The sequence below is a fragment of the Lissotriton vulgaris genome, chromosome 11 (genome assembly GCF_964263255.1).
Source record: "Lissotriton vulgaris chromosome 11, aLisVul1.2, whole genome shotgun sequence".
Taxonomy (NCBI): domain Eukaryota; kingdom Metazoa; phylum Chordata; class Amphibia; order Caudata; family Salamandridae; genus Lissotriton; species Lissotriton vulgaris.
The window spans coordinates 337,656,832-337,668,648 of record NC_141699.1 but is presented as its reverse complement, the minus strand read 5'-3'; positions in this window follow the sequence as shown (position 1 = coordinate 337,668,648).

Below are 11,817 nucleotides of genomic sequence, written 5' to 3'. Positions count from 1 at the left end.
GCATGTCAAAGCCAGGGACAGGGAAGAGATAATTTCTTCAGTTTTGGACCCCCCATTGTAACACACAATAGATTCGATGCTCTTTCAGGACTCGACCTTTGCGACTGACGGGGGGCAGGAGAGGGTATAGTGGATGAAGTTATAGTGGAAACTATCTCTATGACTCCTGTACCTTCTTCCGGTGTGGATGGTAACATTCCGATTGAGGTCAGTCCTGTTAAAGGGGACATGGTTAGGTTGCTATCCTGGAACATTGCTGGCTTACGGTCAAAGAAGGGCGACCCTAACTGGTCGAATTTTGTAAAGCTTTATGACATTATTGCCATTCAAGAGACTTGGGACATGGACTGCGATTATTGGTTGGATAGCTTTACTTCCTTTTTTGTACCTGCCCTGCCCTCCCCAGCAGGCCGGAATAGAGGAGGTCTTCTGACGCTGGTATCGGTGAATATTAAGGGCAAAATTACAATGATGATTGTGCCACTCATAATTTTCTTGTCTTAGAGATAATTTTGGATGATGGTTGTAAAATGCTTCTTATAAACTGTTACAATGCACCGAACGGCTATCCAGAAACTGTGCACCTAACATGGTTAGCAGATTTTTTAATTCTTTATAAGGAAAAGCAAACCACTTATTGTTATTTTATTTTGATGGGTGATTTTAATGTACATTTATGTTTAAATTGCGCTCTAACAGATGCAGATGGGCCTGATAGTGTTTCCCCCCTCATTTAGAACATACTCAGAAGGGAGTGGTCCTTGAAAATCTATTAATTGAAAATGAATTGTATGAGGCAGAGCTTTATGACAACAGGACAGGGGTTGCCACATACACGGGAAGGGCCTGTGACTCGATAATTGATTTTATTTTTGCATCTTTAGGTCTCCTTAAGTATGTGATTTCCTACAATGCTATTGCTATGCCACTGAGTGATCATAATCCCGTGGGGATGGAGCTAGCAAACGGTTTTTTGAAGCTAAAATCGTCTGTTACCCCTCAGGTTATTTTGCCACTAAAGGTTAAGGATCAGGGGAGAAGAATTAAATGGGAAAAGGTAGTTCCTGATGTTTTTTTCTTAAACCTAACTTCTTTGGCTGATGAAGATCTGAATGTTTGTGCCAATCCCCTCTCTAGGAGCGAGGAGGTTATATCCTCCTTCGAAGGCGTCTGTCGGTCAGTGGCTATAAACCTAATAGCTAAAGGTCAGGGGGGTAAAAATAAACCGGTGAAGGGCTGGTTTGATAACAACTGTAGTAAAGCCCATAACCTCCTGAAGAAAGCACTCAATACTCGTCCGAGGGACAAAGCCCTAGTAGTGCAACTAAGAAAGCATTTTACTAAGGCAATTAAAACTCGTAAAAATGAAATAAAGAGTGATGCCTGGGCAGAACTAATGGATAAAGCCACCTTAAAAAACAGTGCAAAGTTTTGGTCAATTATCAATCCTCCTCTGTTCTCTGGTGACCAAAATACTGTGCTGAAACTCAATATATCTGAGGCAGATTGGCTTAGCCATTTTGAAAATATATATGGTAGCAACATGGAGCAGGAACCCTTTGTAGTCCCTACGTCTGATATCCCCCTGGAGCCTGTGAGTTTTGATATAGCTGAAGTGCTAAGAGCATTGGAGGATACTGCGGGACGAAAGGCCCCGGGTCCCGATGGGGTCCCAGCGGATATGTTTAAGGCAAATCCGTTGTATTGGGCTAATATCCTAGCTAAAGTCTTTAATGCATCTGCAGTAGTAGGATTCCCGTACACCTGGTCCTCAGCTACGATAATTCCAGTATTCAAAAAAGGGCAGAGAGGAGACCCTAGATGCTATAGACCTATATCACTGCTGGACTCCTCGGTTAAAATTCTAGGGAAGGTTGTCCTGGCGAGAATAGCATCTTGGGCCAAAGGGAACAATATTCTGTCCAAGGCAAAATATGGTTTCAGGTCGGGGAGGAGTACAGAGGACCAATGCCTCAATCTCCACCTTATAATTTCCAAATACACAAGGGCAAAAGGGGGAATGATATTTTTAGGCTTTATGGATTTGTCCACAGCCTCTGATCTTGTCAATAGATCTAGGCTGTGGGCAATGCTCCTGAAGTTGGGTCTTGATAGTTCCCTGGTACATTTCCTGGCGGAGCTCCACAAAGATCTGAGAGCCTGCATTAGAATGACAACAGAAGGGAAATGTACGGCAAGTTTTAGATCAACCAGAGGGGTCCGTCAGGGCTGTATACTGGCCCCAATGTTATTCACGTTATATGTGAATTCATTGGAGGATGACCTAACGGCAGTCACGCAGGATATCCCGAGCATGGGGGGTGCACCAATCCTGGTGCTCCTCTATGCCGATGATGCGGTGTTAATTGCCAGGACCCCAATAGCCCTGCAAAAGTTACTTGATTCATTTGGAAATTTTATGTCTAGTCTTGACTTGGTGATTAATAGTGAATGAATGAATGATTACACATTTCTATAGCGCATGGTTACCCTGAGGCATCCCAGCGCTTAAGTGGTCCAGTCATCTCCAGTAACTTTAGCAGAATAAGAAGGTTTTAAGCATTTTTCTAAACCTGAGATGGTTCTCCTCCAAGCGGATAGCGTCTGGAAGATTGTTCCAAAGCTTTGCAGCCTGTAGTGAAAACCGCCTGCCCCCGGTGCGCGATCTCCTGATCCTGGGGATTACCAGTAGATTCTTATTACTGGATCTCAGGGTTCTGCATGTTTGATAAGGGCTGAACAAAGGTGCAAGAATGTCTGGTCCGGAGTTATGCAGGGCTTTGTGAGCAATAGTCATTGCTTTAAATTCGATTCGTTGTTGTACAGGCAACCAGTGTAGTTGCTTCAATGCTGGTTTGGCAGAGATTCTGCGTGGGATGTTTAGTAGCATTCGGGCAGCACAGTTTTGGATGGTCTGAAGGATCTTGATTGTCCCTTTAGGAGCCCCTAGATAGACTGCGTTGGAATAGTCTAATCGTGATAGGATAAGAGATTGTACTAGGATCCTTCTGGCCTCAAAGGGAAGTAGTCCTAAGATCTTTCTGAGTGCTCTCATGAGGGCATAACCAGTCCCTGCTACCTTCCGGGCTTGGACCTGAAAGTTAAGGGCTGGGTCCAGCCACACTCCCAGGCTTTTGATTTGCTCTTTAGGGGTCGGAGGCTGCCCCAAGGAGTCCGGCCACCACGTATCCACAGAGGTAGGTGGTTTATGTCCTAGCATCATGACCTCTGTTTTAGCTCCGTTAAGCTTCAAAAAAGAGTCATTCATCCACTCCTGGACTTTGCTAAGACAAGAGGATAGGTTGTTATAAGTCGTTTCCTGCCCGGACAGGGAGATGATAAGCTGAGTATCATCAGCATATGTTACCAATTGTACTCCCCAAGGTTGCACCACCTCTGCCAAAGGTCTCATGTAAATATTAAATAGAGTAGGGCTGAGGGATGACCCCTGGGGAACACCACATTGAAGCTGTATTGGATCTGAAACTATATCATCCTCAAACACTGAAAAGGTCCGATTGAACAGGAAAGAGCTAAGCCAGTTCAGTGCGGTCCCAGTGATACCTACATCACTCAATCTCTGAATGAGAATCGTGTGATTAACGGTATCAAAGGCCGCACTGAGGTCTAATAATAATATGGCCGCACATTTCCCTTCGTCCAGAATCTTCCTAGTTTCCTCAACTACTGCCACAAGGGCCGTTTCCGTACCCTGTTTGCATCTAAACCCAGTCTGGGTATAATGTAGCAGATTATTTGCTTCAATGAAGGTAGATAGAAGAGAGTTGACATGTTTTTCGGCAATCTTGCTAACAGTTGGCAACAAGGAGATAGGACGATAGTTGGAGCAATCGTCAGGGTTGAGGTTGGGCTTTTTTAGTAACGCTCTTACTCTAGCTTGTTTCCACATAGGTGGGACTACCCCAGTGGCCAAGGATGTATTAATCACATCCTGTATCACAGGGGCCACTGTATCTGAGACAAGATTGAGGATGGTTGGTGGGGCTACATCACTAGGTGATCCAGATTTCAGATTCCCCAGAAGCAATTGGGCCTTGTCGCCATCCAGGGGAGAGAATTCATTAAGCGTAGGTAGGTCTTGTACCAGGGGGGGGTTAGACCTATTGCAGTCACCTGTGGCAGTCATCTGAAAAGATGCATAGATGTTTGCTACCTTTGCGGCAAAGAAATTTGCCAGGTCCCTGCAGCGCGGGAGTGCCAAAGTTGAGTCCATAACGGGAGTAGGAGGGGTAACCAAAGATTTAAAAAATTTTAAAATTTCCCTGGAGGAACTGGCAGCTAAAGAGATTTTTTCCTGATAATAGTTGGATTGGGTCACTTTTATAGCCTGCTTATAATTGCGTAAGGCTAGTCTGTAAACATTTTTACTATCTTCGCCATAATCTTTCCTCCACCTTCTCTCTTTCTGTTTACATATCTGTTTGAGAGTTCTCAATTCAGGTGTGTACCAAGTTTTTTTATTCGCACCTTTCCGATGAGAAAGTTCAGTTTTAGGCAGAGTCGCCTCAAGAGATTCCTCTAGCCAATGATTAAAGCGCGCATTTGCTTCTATTGGGTCATTATTATACTCTGGCTTTGTTTTCCTAAGTTCCGCTGTCCATTTGTCCACAGGTAGTTTGGACCAGACCCTACTCATTTTTTTAGAAAAATTGGTCTGTATTGGTTGCTTATGGTGGGTCAAGGAGAAGGACAAGAGGGTGTGGTCCGACCAAGGAACCACTGTTGAGTTTTCAAACTTCAGCGCGTTCATATTAGTATAACAATGGTCAAGGGTGTGACCTGCTATATGTGTGGGACCTAGAACAATTTGTTTAAGTTCAATCACCTCTAAAGCTGTAGTCAATTTTTGGCAAGCATGGGTGTCTCCTTCGTCGAGATGTATATTAAAATCTCCCAGCATGGTAAAGTTGGGGGCATTGCAGGAGAGGTTAATAGCACAGCTCACAAGCTCTTCACAAAATTGGCCGAGAGGTCCAGGGGGCCTATACACAAGGAGCCCTGTGCATGTACAAGTCGGGGAGAGTGTAATGGAGAAGGACAGACTTTCTGACCCTTCTATGGAAACCTTCTCCTGTCTGCAAATCGCTGATGTTTTATAAATTATAGCAATCCCTCCACCCCTTCCATCAGTACGATCCTTTCTCATAATTGCATAATTAGGCGGTAAAGCTCTTACGATATCTGGGTCGGAGCTCTCGTTGGTCCATGTCTCCGTTAGGAAGAGTACTTCTATGTCTCGTTCTTCCAGGAGTAATGAGATTTCCAGCGCATGCTTGGGCAGAGATCTGCAATTTATTAGTGCCAGTGAGTAGGAACCAACATCAGGAGTAACAATATCAGCAGTAAACTTAAAGTTACAGCCGTTACAAGGGATATGGTCATTGACGTATGGTGATAGGAGATTACAGGTGGGCTTGTACTCCTTTCTAAGTAACAGGAGTTGATCCCTATCATATGTTCTTAATGAGTTATCGTGTGTCCTAGATGTTAGGGGGGTAGCCCCTAGTCCCGTGCAGGCCCGGACGGGCCCAGACGGGCCCAGACGAGCTTACCTTTGGCGCGCCGTCGGCTCGCCCGCTGCGCCCGCCCGCTGCGCTGTCGGGAATCAATCTCCATTTATTGGGTGGAGGGGAGTAGGAGGTAGGACAACAACTAGTCCGCTCACCTCAATTCCTCCCCAAAATGTCTGCCGGGCCTGTCTCAGACCGCGTCAGAGCCTTAATCCCACACAATGTCAGTTGGTTGTTCTAAAAATAAAGAAAAAACCTTCTTCTGTGACGGTGAGGTTATCACTAGTGTTAAGGTTTTCACCTACTTGGGTGTTATCTTTGACCGAAGGGGTACATGGTCACCGCAGTTAACATCTAAAGCAAACGCGGTGAGAAGTTCATCCTCTGCAATTCTGGGGTTCGCAAAGAGATTAGGGGGAAAACCCACTGAGGCTATCTTGGCTATCTACAAAGCCAAGACTGCCGCTATTGCCAGATACGGGGCTGCAATCTGGGGTTATGTAAAATCTGACCGTATTCAAATAGAGGAAAATAAATTCCTACGATCACTGCTGGGCTCACCTCAGTCAACTGCTACCTATTCCCTACACCTTGAGCTAGGTCTTGGTTACATTCTAGACACAATAAATCTAGCTCCGCTCCTGATGTGGATCAAGCTCTGGCTAAATCCGAACCTTAGCCTTAACCACAAGATCATAAAAGACTGTCTTAAATTAGACCACAGGAGGGATATCCAGTGGCTGTCTTATGTGGAGTCCTTGGCTGCGAAGCTGGGACGCCCAAGATCTTTGACAGCCCAGAATCCCTGTGTAAAGCAGATCTAATGTGGATGAAGACCAACTTTATTAGGCTCTGTGTTGCCGAGCGTGAAACTGTCGAGCTTTGAAAACCCTCTGTGAGGGCCCATGTAATGATAACTACGTCTCTTGAGCTGGCTCCTTACTTGTCAGTGGTCACAAATTTCTTCCATAGGTGGCTACTAACCAAGTTCCGTTTCAATCAAATGTATATGGTCCTGTGGGACGAGAAAGACTGGTGTAGGCTAGAGGAGTCGTCCCCATGTAAATGTGATGGTTTTTCCACCCAGGACAATGCGCACTTCCTGTTTTTTTGCTCATTTTATTGTGAACCTCGGATTCGATACTTAAAACCAATACTGAAGGAGTTGAGTTTTACGCAGTACAAGCCCGCATTGTTATATTTACAGATGTTGGATTCTCCTGTAATTATGTTTTGTACTGCTCGTTTCCTGGCTGCATCTGTAAGAAGTAAGAGACTAAGGTTAAGATCCGATTTCTAATGCTGAAAGTTAATTAATTCTTGTCCATTGTACTGTTGGGCGCAAACTGAAATGAATTTGTGTAATTACTCTTTTTTAACTGTTTTTTAACCTTTGCCATGTTTAATTCTGTATTAATTGATTTTAATATGTCTTAATTGTCTCAAATATGTCTAGAATACTTTTATGATTTTAACTAATCGAATAAAGTGGTTTTGACTGACTGACTGGCGTTGACATAGAGTGAAGTGATGCAGACTAGAGTGCAGTGGTGCAGAGTGGAGTGGCATTGAATGGAGTGGTGCTGAATGCAGTGGCACTGAGTACAGTTGTGTAAAGTAAATTGTTTCAGAGTGGTGTGGTACACAGTAGGGTACAGTGGCATAGAGTAGTGGGGGTAGAATGCATTAGTGTACAGTGCTGTGGCATCAAATATAGTGTTGCAGAGTAGAGTGGCATAGAGTGGAGTGGTGTAGAGTGCAGTGGCGGAGAGTGCAGTGGTACATAAATATGTATGGTGTGGTAGTGTACTGCCATTACAGACAACACATCTTCAATTGAAATGACCATTACATTTGCACTGACTGACAAAGTCTTTACTGATAAAAGTATACAGCACACAAACAACAATGTGTGGAAATGTCATCACCAACTATATTGATGTATTTTGATCGTATTAAAATATTTGTTTTCACCACACTTAGGAATTACAAAATAATGAGCTTAATTTGTGCTTTTCTAATTCTGATTTATTCTGAAATATCAGCACAGTTTCATTACAGATGTTTCAATTCTGTTGTTTGCAAGGAAAAAATAACATTGTGCAGCCTTCCTCAAGCACCACCCCAGAAGGCAACGTGACTGTCACAGACATCCTCTCGCTCTGAAGTCAGAGAAAGAAAACTAAGACCCAAGCTCCCTGGAAGACAGAGCCTGACATTTGACCTCTGTCTTTGAATGCACAGCAAATGTGATAAGAACAAGATTTCTACAGGTGAAATAATATAGTTAATAGGATTTGGGCAACGTAAGGGACAAACTCAAGCTGGACAGCCTACAACGAAAGGAATGTATTCCCAGGGAAGCTTTTCAAATGTCCCCAAGATCTCGTTGCTTCGACGTAATAAGAAGGTGACGATTCAGAGACCTTTCACAGGTACAGGGAACGTTTCTTCTGCTAGAATGTACTGTGAGTGGCTGCAGGACTGTTGCTGCCTGGCAGGAATCCAGTCAGAGCTCCAAATCCCGACATGTACTCTGTTCCGCTAACTACCTCTCTAGGTGCCGTCTCCATGTACTGAAATCAAAAGCTGACCAGCTACTAGACTTAGACCCCACATCCAAACTCAAACACATTCGTTCTAATATTTTGCAAGTTCTGTCTTTGAGTCAGCTGCTCTGGTCAGTTCAGTGAAGCTAGTGATATTACTTCTATTTCTCCAGTTTTAGCTTTACTTTGGTCAATTGTGGACTGCACAACCTTGCTAATGCTAGACCAAACACAGTGCATGTCTCATCCTAGATCTCCCTCATAGCTCAGCAACTCTGAAGACATCATTTAAACTATCACACAAGGCTGATGCTAATTGTGCATCTGCTAAATATTGATACTGCTGGGGATATAGTATTGGGCCTTGGAATGGAATATATAGATGTTGAGCCTACGCCAAGACTCGGACGTAGTTCCCCAGCTTCAAAGTCAGCAGATCTTGCTGTTACGCCACATCCTCTCCCCACTTGTAGGAATAATTATGTTATAGGCGGCGGTAATAGGAGCTGGTGCAAGCTGCCTCTTGGCGAGAGCCCCGGCACCTATTTTTTCACAAATGAGTCACTGTCAGGATGAATAACTAAAACTGCAGATATCATATGTGAGCCTCCCACTTCTTTTAATGCTGTATATATGTGTACTCAATTGTGACTCAGAATGTATTTTACTGGGCCATCCATTCAGCAAAGAAATCACTTTTGCTCTGTGGCGTGTTGAAGGTTCTTTTGCATCACCGTAAGCAGAGCCTTATATGCCCACAACTCTACATCCCATGCAGCAGACATATTTCTCATTTTGCCAAGACCAGTTGTTGGCCACAAGCCCGTAGCCAGAGTTTTACTTTTTGGCCGGCATGGCACCCAGAATTGCGAAAATAAATGGGCTTCGGCTTGGGGTGGTATTTTTTACAGAATTACGTTGTAGTATATTGTTGTAAGTCATATAAAAGTGTATAATACTTTTCATTGCACGTTTTAAAATGTAGTAATTATTCTGCCCCAAAGAGTATTTAGTTAATTCCAGTAGATGTATTTTAAAGCACATTAGGTTTGGAATGATGTTTAAAATGAAAACAATTTTACAGAGGTAATAGAAATCTCTCCCTATACATTTTTTAGGAAATGTATAGCAAAATCTAAGGTTTAAAGTCCCTGACGTCAACGGAAACGTCAACAGGACGGTCATCCAATGCTTGTTTGGAAAATGAGCGTCAAACAATGAGTTATAAGTCACTTTTGGGAAACATCGCTAGAAAGTGCTGCGCACGTTCACCGGCCGACGGCACCACTACCTCCGTAGTGCTGCCGTCGGCCGTTGAACGTTCGAACTGCACCTGCGCAATGGAACGTCCAGCACTGGAGCTGCACTTTCCATAGCAGTTATGCAGCTTTAAGTTGATTTGGGAAAATATGTGGCATATAAATAGTAAATCTGTAGGCTCTTAGCATTTTCAGCCGCTGCTAGAAAATAAATGACTCTGAGATCTTGCCGTCACTAGAAGTAGAGGGGACTAATGTTAAGAGAAGGTATAGAGTTTACTTGTGACTGGGTTGAGACCTATTGCTATCAGGTAGCTGATGGAATTCCTAAACTAAATGTAATAAAGAGACCTATCATCAGGGCCGGCTTTTGCGCTTTTGGTGCAGGGTGCGACAATCGTTTCTGGCGCCTCCCCCCTTGAGCTCCTCCTTGGATTCCCTCACTACCACCCAGCAAAAGTGTCCCTCATGTCTCCATAGCTTCTCGCTCACATACATTTCATTTGTTTTGAAGCGTTGCTAAAGGTTGGCTTTAAGAATCCACTCATGTATCCACATAAACTGCAGATCTGTTCTTTGCAGCAGGCATATTAACCCTCCGCACTACTTTATGGCGAGTCAAAACTGACAGTGAACAAATCTTTAATCTCTCTCTCTAGCAGGAACATTACTCATAAGAGCTATCTTGACACTTTTATTGCTGCCTGAAAGGTCGACACACAAGGAACTCTACAGCAGGTGTGTTTAAATCTTAAGTTATTGCTAAACACACCGCCCTCCCCCATGAGGTTAGTGCACTCCTTTTCCAGTTCAGCACCCAGTGCGGCTGCACCAGTCACACTGCTCTAAAGCTGGACCTGCTAATCTCAATGTTACAAAAATAATACCATCACGCCTCCTCAAGGTTACCATAATTTTGTTCAAACGTGTTAATTTTTGTATTTATAAAAAACACAGTTACACTAAACATAACTTGAATCCCCAGGTCAGGAAGCCTCCAATTCACCAAAATTTGACCTAAAGAAACGATTCACAGTGAGGCAGCACTAAGCGCTGAGATATGTTTTAAGGACAGCAGCTATACATCTCAGTTCTAGGCTCACATTGAGGCATCTCAGCAAGTCAGAACATCTGAGTTGGAATAATATTCTTTTCATCAACCTTAACACTGGTTCTCATTGGGATTTCTATAGTGTGCATGGACAGTACCAACACCACTCAGCTTGGTTTCAAGGCCTCCATTGCACAGTTTCAACATTCTCAGGAGGCCTGCAAAAAATTTACTGGACTGTAAACACAGCTAACAGCAAGAGTACATTATGTTACATTCACAATATCGACATTTCTTAGCAGCACTGCAGATGGAGCTGATGGACCTGTCAACTATTATCCATTCTTGAATGTCACTGTTAGCCAGTTGTTTGTTGACTTTTAGCAAGCACTTTTGATTTTAGTATTGTGGCAGCTCACTATTCTCATTGTAAGAATGGGCCTATCTATATCAGCATTTTCAGTTTTATGTTACGTAAATGTATCATGCTAAGTTATGTTGTATTATGTTATGTTGTGTTATGTGCCAGTGCTGTTCAATAAGAACACTATATTGTAATCTGTGCATTGCAATGGGGAATGTATGACGTTACAACGCATACTATTATAACGCATACCATAACAACGCATTTTTTACAAAGCAAGAACCATTACAACAAATGATTTTACAACAAATACTATTATAACGCAAGTGTATTCAATATTTAAAAAATGCCATTACAACGCATGACACTACTACGCTTACCATTACAACGCAAAAATGTAAGAAAAATATATAAATAATTTAATTTAGTAACCTACAACCTGGCACGGGATGCAGGGAAAATAGGGGTTTTGGGTGGGGAAGTGTATTAAAACGGTAAACAGAACGGAGCAAATAATATGAAAAAAACATGCAAAATTAATACCCTGGTATTAAAATTATTACTCAGTCAAAGTAAATCACACAAAAACGACGAAAATAACAGAAAAGAACTGTAGCACAGCAAATATTGGAAGAAATATACAGTAATTAATCATAATAAAACGAACGAAAAAAGAGCCACCATTTTAGATTATTACATACGCCGCAATCCTACAATACTTTTAATGACACTTTAAAAAAACGCACAGCAAACAAAATGGAGGCCAAATATCCATTTAACACAATAAAAAGAAGCTTTTTCCCAAAATTATTAGTTACACACCACAAAAACTATAAATACATGTGAACCACCATATTGAAACCAGTGGTCGGATGACTACGAGCGAGAGCAGACGCAATTTACGCCACTGCTAACGTTACACACTGAGAACATTTAACACTCCACTTCAAAGAATACCCAAGTAAGTAAATAAAAATTAATATTAAATAAAGCAAACTAATTAAAACAGAAGTAATATTTTTAAAAATATAATTTTTTCAGTTTGTACTGTTTCCAAAAAACT